The 9204-nt window shown below is 40.7% G+C and overlaps 1 long non-coding RNA gene across 2 annotated transcripts; it reads left to right on the top strand.

Moving 5' to 3' along the window:
* Positions 1-234: 234 nt before the first annotated feature.
* On the top strand, positions 235-3033 carry LOC128428773 (uncharacterized). Of its 2 annotated transcripts, XR_008333830.1 has the most exons (6): positions 235-339; positions 748-930; positions 1550-1636; positions 1764-1828; positions 2397-2544; positions 2777-3033. It is a non-coding gene; the product is annotated as an uncharacterized LOC128428773 (long non-coding RNA). The 2 variants fall into 2 exon arrangements; XR_008333831.1 differs by lacking the exon at positions 1764-1828.
* The last annotated feature ends 6171 nt before the right edge of the window (positions 3034-9204 follow it).

Below are 9204 nucleotides of genomic sequence, written 5' to 3'. Positions count from 1 at the left end.
ACGGGCGCAGCTTGGTGTTTAAATCACAGTCCCTGCGTGGTGTCCTTCAGTGATCGTGAATGTTATGCATGTTATATAATAGTAATATTTGAGGCTAGATTACATCTCTAATGAGAAGGATCATGCGAGTCTGTTTATACCGAGGCCGGCCCGAGTGCGCGACCGGCCCGAGCGGCGCGAGCCGAGCGGCCCGAGTGCGCGAGCGGACCGAGTGCGCGAGCGGACATGACGTGTGGCTGTCGTAAAAACCCTATTTGTAAACAACCAGCCCTTTAACTCGGGGCTGCGTCATAAACACGGCGCGCTTGGAAGACCACGATGTCATCTTCCTTCTGTCAGGTAAGTAGTTTATTGTTTTTAAAGATCGTTACGATCTAGGTTTACAGTCCGAGTGCGGAGAGAGTCCGTCAATCCACACTATGGACGCTGTTCATCAGCTAATACGCCATTGTTAGCCACATGCTTCAGCCCACGGTAGCCTGTGCTACCTGGGAGGTGAATACATGGTTGTTGAAAGCAGTTCAAGACGCTTAGCTCATCATTGAGGGACGCTACAATATAAATATAAACATGAATTTGATTTATGAATGCTTTAGATTAATAAGGAGTGTATTTGTCTACCATTACTCCACAATATCAGGTCAATTTGGTTTAATGTATAGTATGCACTATGACAATAATGTTTCCATGTTATGGAGTTGCGATTCATTTTATAAAACAATTGCTATGTTCTGTTTTTTAATCAAGGAGGATCCAAGTGAAGCTACAGGAGTTTCATTAACGTCAACAACTTGGACCAAACAGTTTGTTTTGCTTGATGAAGAGCAGGAAGGGCAGCCTGGAGAGAAAGAGAAGCCGGGTTGAGCCCACTACCATCATCCACGTACCACGAGGAAGATGAGGGAGAGAAATGATCCTACCATTAAAGAGGTACTTTTAAGTTACATACCAGAAAAAACATTTTATATAATTTGCCAAATATACATTTTTATTAAATCCCCAAAGTACACTTGCTGAAATACAAGTTAATATCACACTGAAAGAATTTTGATCAATCATGCTTCCCTGCTGTGATTGTTTAACTAGGAAAACAACTTTTTCCACAGGAAGGCAAGTCAATTTAAGGAATACATGTGCAAAGTTTTCCTCTGTTATGTATAATGATGACCCCCATCAAACATAATGTTAGCAATATTTACACCTTTTAATTTATACTGTTTATTTCTGTCTACATGTGTGAATTTGCCTTCATTAGTTTCAGAAAAGAGCGATGATGTATCGGTCAGTGGGCGGCAGCACGAGACTCCGCAAACTAGTCTGTAAGCAAAGCAGACGAAGGCATCGAGGTTGCGGCCTGCCATCATTGTTATTTTGCTTAAGGGACTGAATATGTTTCATGTAGAAATATTAGCATTTCCCTTATATCTACCAAAACTGCTTGTTTCACAGACTGCAGTTTTGTTTTGATCCGATGTGGTGTGCAAATACAACCGTATCTGCAATGGGTTGTGGGGCATTAACATTTGTAACTCTAATTTTGTTTTGACAGACTGTGAAAAGAACGTTGAGAACATCACCACTCTACAGGAAGACACAGTCCAGTAATGGGTGTCAGAAGTTCAGTAGTGAACGACAGGTACTGTGGAAAAATATGTGTCATTGTTGTACAATGTCCTTTGACTCTGTTTAAACAAGGTTAACACAAAAAGGTTTGATTGTAAACTGATATCGGTAGGAATTCATGTTATTCTCCTCGTCAAAAGAAACAAACAATCCAAATTACCTGCAGAAAGCCCTTGATGGACGCTTCAGCTGCATCGTCAGACTGGTGAGACAGCAAGATGCCAACTTTAATGCCAATTTATTTGTGTAACATTCTGTGACCAAATGTATAGATAACTTTTTGTAGATTGTAAAAATAGATAACCCATTTATTACAAAAAAACTACACTAGAATTATCGCACTGCGTTGTATGACTCCGCTAACCAGAGCAGTGTCCGTCTACATATTTCTACATATTTTCTCTCATATAAATGACACTGTATCTCTTGACAACTGAAACCATAAGATGAGGTCAGTGTGGCCTTGACCTTTTTACTTTAAGACAAATACAAAGTTAGACAATCCGAAAACATGCAGTTATGCCTCCGGCGACTCGCTATTGCAGAGGCATTAAAACCGTAGTGTAGTAGATTGGATATTATTGGTGTTACATTGGACATCTTGTATGGGTACACCAAAAAATATATTTGGTTTCACATTCTAGATGGCAATAAGCAGAGTCATCAACTCAGGAAAAATATTTCTGTAGAAAAGAAAGCCTTGTATGTGTGTATGTATACATACACACAAACGCACAATTGAGACGTTTTTGTCTTTTATCATATATTCTCAGGCAGTACTGATGCATTTACTGAGACGGGACGTGAGGGCCTACTCTGCGTGCTCAGAGTTCAAGCCCAGCAGGCTGCAGCGGGCCTGACATATTCTGGAACAGCAGCACAGTCTTTGGATGACTCCTCTGAAGATGAAAACATGGCGAGGTACTTCTCCACTGATGAAGAACTGTGAGGGCTGTGATTAGCTACACTCTCTTGCTACAATGCTACTCATGCTACTCCCTGGCAGCCTTAGGAAGGCATTAGCTTGCTGTGTGGTAGCTGTTAGCTTCAGCATTTTTAGTTTTTAGTGGCCTGTCTGACGTTTATGTTAAAAAAAAATCAGAGGGAACCATCTTCATAATTTAACACTATGGTTTGTTTGTGTGTCCTTCAGTTCTTCTCAAGAGAAGCAGTACAGGTGTGCCTCAGCTCCACGGTCCCTCCTGCAGCCTCCGCTCCTGATGCTAACCTCATGTCTCCATCACACCAAGCAGCAGACCTGGATTGACAGACCTTTCTCCAGAGCTGCCCCCTCCCTCTGAAACCCCCCTCTCCAAAACACTATTTGTGTAGTTTTTAAAGTATTTTTTGCATGAGAATTGTTGATCATAACATTTCCAGCAGATGCCTTAATATAATGTTTGTGCACAATAAATGACATTGATCATAACATAATGGTATTTCCTTGCACTTCTACACCATGATATTGTCAGATAAGATGCTGATTACATTAAAGCAGTGAATGCTCTGCTTTAAGCAACATAAACACACAATGATTCAATGGATCTGAAGTAGAATGGGCACATTACATTCTGTAGAGAATGCCTCAGTTATGGAAGTCAGAAAATAACTTTCTTTATCTGAGGTTCCAGTCATTTATAGTCACAGCAAAGCACACAGGTCTGGTTGTCTAAGTGGCGCCCATATCATATTGTTTAAGATGTGTAACATCAAGTTTGTGTTTCAGTGCAAAATTAGTCATTAGTCAAGAGTTCACCTTCTTCTTTACACTAAAATTAGGTGACCCAGATGTTTCACAATGCAATCTGATAAGGTCTTATGAGAAACATTCTTAACATTAAAGAAATCAACACAGAGGATAGCAATATCTGTTTGACTTTAATCTGTAGCTGATAATCAGCGGCCTGACTTATTCAAACACATTAATACTACAATGAATAAGGCAGGGGTTTTCCATCAGAAATCAACTATATCGTCACGTTATGTTTCTCTTGAGCACATGGAAATTACCTTCAGCTTCCACTTACTGTCACCTGAACCATACTGTTATTTCTGTATCTACAGTGACTTTTAGGAAAACATATACTAGAGGGCAATGTATAAACATTAATACATCTTATTTATATAGAGCTTTTCAAGAAGTGCAAGTACTAAACTGAGGGAAAGCTAATACAAACAATATATATATATCTTATTTCCATGTGCCAGGACAGCCTCACACTTGGATATAAACCAATTTTAGAATACATTTGCTTATACTGGAGATCTTTTAAATTAATGTCCCAGAAATGATTTCTGATGGAAAACCCCTGCCTTATTCATTGTAGTATTAATGTGTTTGAATAAGTCAGGCCGCTGATTATCAGCTACGGATTAAAGTCAAACAGATATTGCTATCCTCTGTGTTGATTTCTTTAATGTTAAGAATGTTTCTCATAAGACCTTATCAGATTGCATTGTGAAACATCTGGGTCACCTAATTTTAGTGTAAAGAAGAAGGTGAACTCTTGACTAATGACTAATTTTGCACTGAAACACAAACTTGATGTTACACATCTTAAACAATATGATATGGGCGCCACTTAGACAACCAGACCTGTGTGCTTTGCTGTGACTATAAATGACTGGAACCTCAGATAAAGAAAGTTATTTTCTGACTTCCATAACTGAGGCATTCTCTACAGAATGTAATGTGCCCATTCTACTTCAGATCCATTGAATCATTGTGTGTTTATGTTGCTTAAAGCAGAGCATTCACTGCTTTAATGTAATCAGCATCTTATCTGACAATATCATGGTGTAGAAGTGCAAGGAAATACCATTATGTTATGATCAATGTCATTTATTGTGCACAAACATTATATTAAGGCATCTGCTGGAAATGTTATGATCAACAATTCTCATGCAAAAAATACTTTAAAAACTACACAAATAGTGTTTTGGAGAGGGGGGTTTCAGAGGGAGGGGGCAGCTCTGGAGAAAGGTCTGTCAATCCAGGTCTGCTGCTTGGTGTGATGGAGACATGAGGTTAGCATCAGGAGCGGAGGCTGCAGGAGGGACCGTGGAGCTGAGGCACACCTGTACTGCTTCTCTTGAGAAGAACTGAAGGACACACAAACAAACCATAGTGTTAAATTATGAAGATGGTTCCCTCTGATTTTTTTTTAACATAAACGTCAGACAGGCCACTAAAAACTAAAAATGCTGAAGCTAACAGCTACCACACAGCAAGCTAATGCCTTCCTAAGGCTGCCAGGGAGTAGCATGAGTAGCATTGTAGCAAGAGAGTGTAGCTAATCACAGCCCTCACAGTTCTTCATCAGTGGAGAAGTACCTCGCCATGTTTTCATCTTCAGAGGAGTCATCCAAAGACTGTGCTGCTGTTCCAGAATATGTCAGGCCCGCTGCAGCCTGCTGGGCTTGAACTCTGAGCACGCAGAGTAGGCCCTCACGTCCCGTCTCAGTAAATGCATCAGTACTGCCTGAGAATATATGATAAAAGACAAAAACGTCTCAATTGTGCGTTTGTGTGTATGTATACATACACACATACAAGGCTTTCTTTTCTACAGAAATATTTTTCCTGAGTTGATGACTCTGCTTATTGCCATCTAGAATGTGAAACCAAATATATTTTTTGGTGTACCCATACAAGATGTCCAATGTAACACCAATAAAATCCAATCTACTACACTACGGTTTTAATGCCTCTGCAATAGCGAGTCGCCGGAGGCATAACTGCATGTTTTCGGATTGTCTAACTTTGTATTTGTCTTAAAGTAAAAAGGTCAAGGCCACACTGACCTCATCTTATGGTTTCAGTTGTCAAGAGATACAGTGTCATTTATATGAGAGAAAATATGTAGAAATATGTAGACGGACACTGCTCTGGTTAGCGGAGTCATACAACGCAGTGCGATAATTCTAGTGTAGTTTTTTTGTAATAAATGGGTTATCTATTTTTACAATCTACAAAAAGTTATCTATACATTTGGTCACAGAATGTTACACAAATAAATTGGCATTAAAGTTGGCATCTTGCTGTCTCACCAGTCTGACGATGCAGCTGAAGCGTCCATCAAGGGCTTTCTGCAGGTAATTTGGATTGTTTGTTTCTTTTGACGAGGAGAATAACATGAATTCATACCGATATCAGTTTACAATCAAACCTTTTTGTGTTGACCTTGTTTAAACAGAGTCAAAGGACATTGTACAACAATGACACATATTTTTCCACAGTACCTGTCGTTCACTACTGAACTTCTGACACCCATTACTGGACTGTGTCTTCCTGTAGAGTGGTGATGTTCTCAACGTTCTTTTCACAGTCTGTCAAAACAAAATTAGAGTTACAAATGTTAATGCCCCACAACCCATTGCAGATACGGTTGTATTTGCACACCACATCGGATCAAAACAAAACTGCAGTCTGTGAAACAAGCAGTTTTGGTAGATATAAGGGAAATGCTAATATTTCTACATGAAACATATTCAGTCCCTTAAGCAAAATAACAATGATGGCAGGCCGCAACCTCGATGCCTTCGTCTGCTTTGCTTACAGACTAGTTTGCGGAGTCTCGTGCTGCCGCCCACTGACCGATACATCATCGCTCTTTTCTGAAACTAATGAAGGCAAATTCACACATGTAGACAGAAATAAACAGTATAAATTAAAAGGTGTAAATATTGCTAACATTATGTTTGATGGGGGTCATCATTATACATAACAGAGGAAAACTTTGCACATGTATTCCTTAAATTGACTTGCCTTCCTGTGGAAAAAGTTGTTTTCCTAGTTAAACAATCACAGCAGGGAAGCATGATTGATCAAAATTCTTTCAGTGTGATATTAACTTGTATTTCAGCAAGTGTACTTTGGGGATTTAATAAAAATGTATATTTGGCAAATTATATAAAATGTTTTTTCTGGTATGTAACTTAAAAGTACCTCTTTAATGGTAGGATCATTTCTCTCCCTCATCTTCCTCGTGGTACGTGGATGATGGTAGTGGGCTCAACCCGGCTTCTCTTTCTCTCCAGGCTGCCCTTCCTGCTCTTCATCAAGCAAAACAAACTGTTTGGTCCAAGTTGTTGACGTTAATGAAACTCCTGTAGCTTCACTTGGATCCTCCTTGATTAAAAAACAGAACATAGCAATTGTTTTATAAAATGAATCGCAACTCCATAACATGGAAACATTATTGTCATAGTGCATACTATACATTAAACCAAATTGACCTGATATTGTGGAGTAATGGTAGACAAATACACTCCTTATTAATCTAAAGCATTCATAAATCAAATTCATGTTTATATTTATATTGTAGCGTCCCTCAATGATGAGCTAAGCGTCTTGAACTGCTTTCAACAACCATGTATTCACCTCCCAGGTAGCACAGGCTACCGTGGGCTGAAGCATGTGGCTAACAATGGCGTATTAGCTGATGAACAGCGTCCATAGTGTGGATTGACGGACTCTCTCCGCACTCGGACTGTAAACCTAGATCGTAACGATCTTTAAAAACAATAAACTACTTACCTGACAGAAGGAAGATGACATCGTGGTCTTCCAAGCGCGCCGTGTTTATGACGCAGCCCCGAGTTAAAGGGCTGGTTGTTTACAAATAGGGTTTTTACGACAGCCACACGTCATGTCCGCTCGCGCACTCGGTCCGCTCGCGCACTCGGGCCGCTCGGCTCGCGCACTCGGGCCGGTCGCGCACTCGGGCCGGCCTCGGTATAAACAGACTCGCATGATCCTTCTCATTAGAGATGTAATCTAGCCTCAAATATTACTATTATATAACATGAATAACATTCACGATCACTGAAGGACACTACGCAGGGACTGTGATTTAAACACCAAGCTGCGCCCGTGGTGCCATGGCAACCATCATAGCAACGATAAAAACATGCGTGATAACTATTAAAATATTTATCATAAGCACGAACTGGCTGAAGACTGTGGAAGCAAAGACCACATTTCTCGCTAGAAATGGTGTCAGAATGTATTTTTATGCCCAAACTAAGTTACAAAATTATATTTTTATCTGAAAAAACAAGGAATCTCCGCCATGTTTTCCTCTCCGCAGACGGGAGCTTGAGAGTCACGTGACGTGAGAACACGCCAATGCAAAACAATGGGAGGACTAAATGTTACCATCTCACAATCTGAGAGGCCAGATTGTGAGATGGTAACGTCGGTCCAAGTGGACCAACGTTGCCATTGAACATTTTCTGATGAGACTGGGTTGGTTGAGAGTAGGAGGCCGCCTGAGAAAAGCATCCATGCCTGAAACAGTAAAACATCCAATAATTCTGTCTAAAGATCAATACATATCCAAACTTATCTTACAACATATTCACAAGCAAGTGGGTCACGCTGGACGTAATCATATGATATCTACACTTCGAAAAACCTACTGGATAACAAATGCAAACTCAGCCTGCAGGAAAATCATTGCTGATTGTGTTACCTGTCGTCGTCTTCAAGGGAGAGTTGGAGAACAGAAAATGTCTGACCTTCCAGCTGAAAGACTCCTGCCAGACTTGCCACCGTTTACTAATACAGGCGTGGATTATTTCGGCCCTATTGACATCAAAAGAGGTCGCAGCATGGTCAAAAGGTATGGCGTAATCTTCACATGCATGACCAGCCGGGCAGTACACCTTGAAGCAGCCCACTCACTGACAACAGATTCATGCATAAATGCCATCCGACGGTTCATGTGTCGACGTGGGCAAATCTCCAACCTCAGGTCAGACAACGGCACCAATTTTGTTGGAGCTGAAAGAGAGCTAAGGGAAGCTCTTAGAGCCCTGGATCACAACAAAATTCAAAGTGCTTTGGCAAAAAGAGGAATAGCATGGACATTCAACCCTCCTGCTGGATCTCACTACGGCGGAACATGGGAGCGGATCATTCGCCTCATAAGAAAGGTGCTGTATTCCATTGTCAAACAGCAAACCATGGATGATGAGAGCTTTTGCACTATTCTTTGTGAAATTGAAGCCATTCTCAACAGTCGCCCAATAACCAAACTATCCGATGACCCTAATGACCTGGAAACACTTACACCCAACCACATTCTTCTGTTGAAGGCCAAACCCCTTCTTCCTCCTGGACTTTTTGATGATAGTGATATATACATCAAACGAAGATGGAGACAGGTACAGTATCTGTCAGATTTATTTTGGAAGCGGTGGGTAAGGGAGTATCTTCCACTGCTCCAAGAAAGACAAAAGTGGACAAAGCCACGAAGGAATTTTTCTGTGGACGACGTTGTTGTTATCATGGACCCTTCTGCTCCAAGAAGTTCATGGCTGATGGGTAAAGTGACCAAAACCTTTCCAGACAGGAGAGGTGTTGTCCGGTCAGTTCAGCTGAAGACCAAGACAGGCTTTCTGGAGAGGCCTGTCACCAAGCTCTGCATGCTATTGGAGACATAAAGATTGTTATTAAAGACTGATTTATGGATTGACTTATGAAAGAAAGAAGATTTGATTTATGGACACCGACTTCTGAAAGAAGAAGAAGAAGATTTGCACACACACACACTCTTTTTGGCTCCTTTTTGAAAT

The sequence above is a fragment of the Pleuronectes platessa genome, chromosome 22 (assembly GCF_947347685.1).
Source record: "Pleuronectes platessa chromosome 22, fPlePla1.1, whole genome shotgun sequence".
NCBI classification, from domain to species: domain Eukaryota; kingdom Metazoa; phylum Chordata; class Actinopteri; order Pleuronectiformes; family Pleuronectidae; genus Pleuronectes; species Pleuronectes platessa.
The sequence above is the reverse complement of the archived record's forward strand: the minus strand, read 5'-3'. Positions and strand labels throughout refer to the sequence as shown.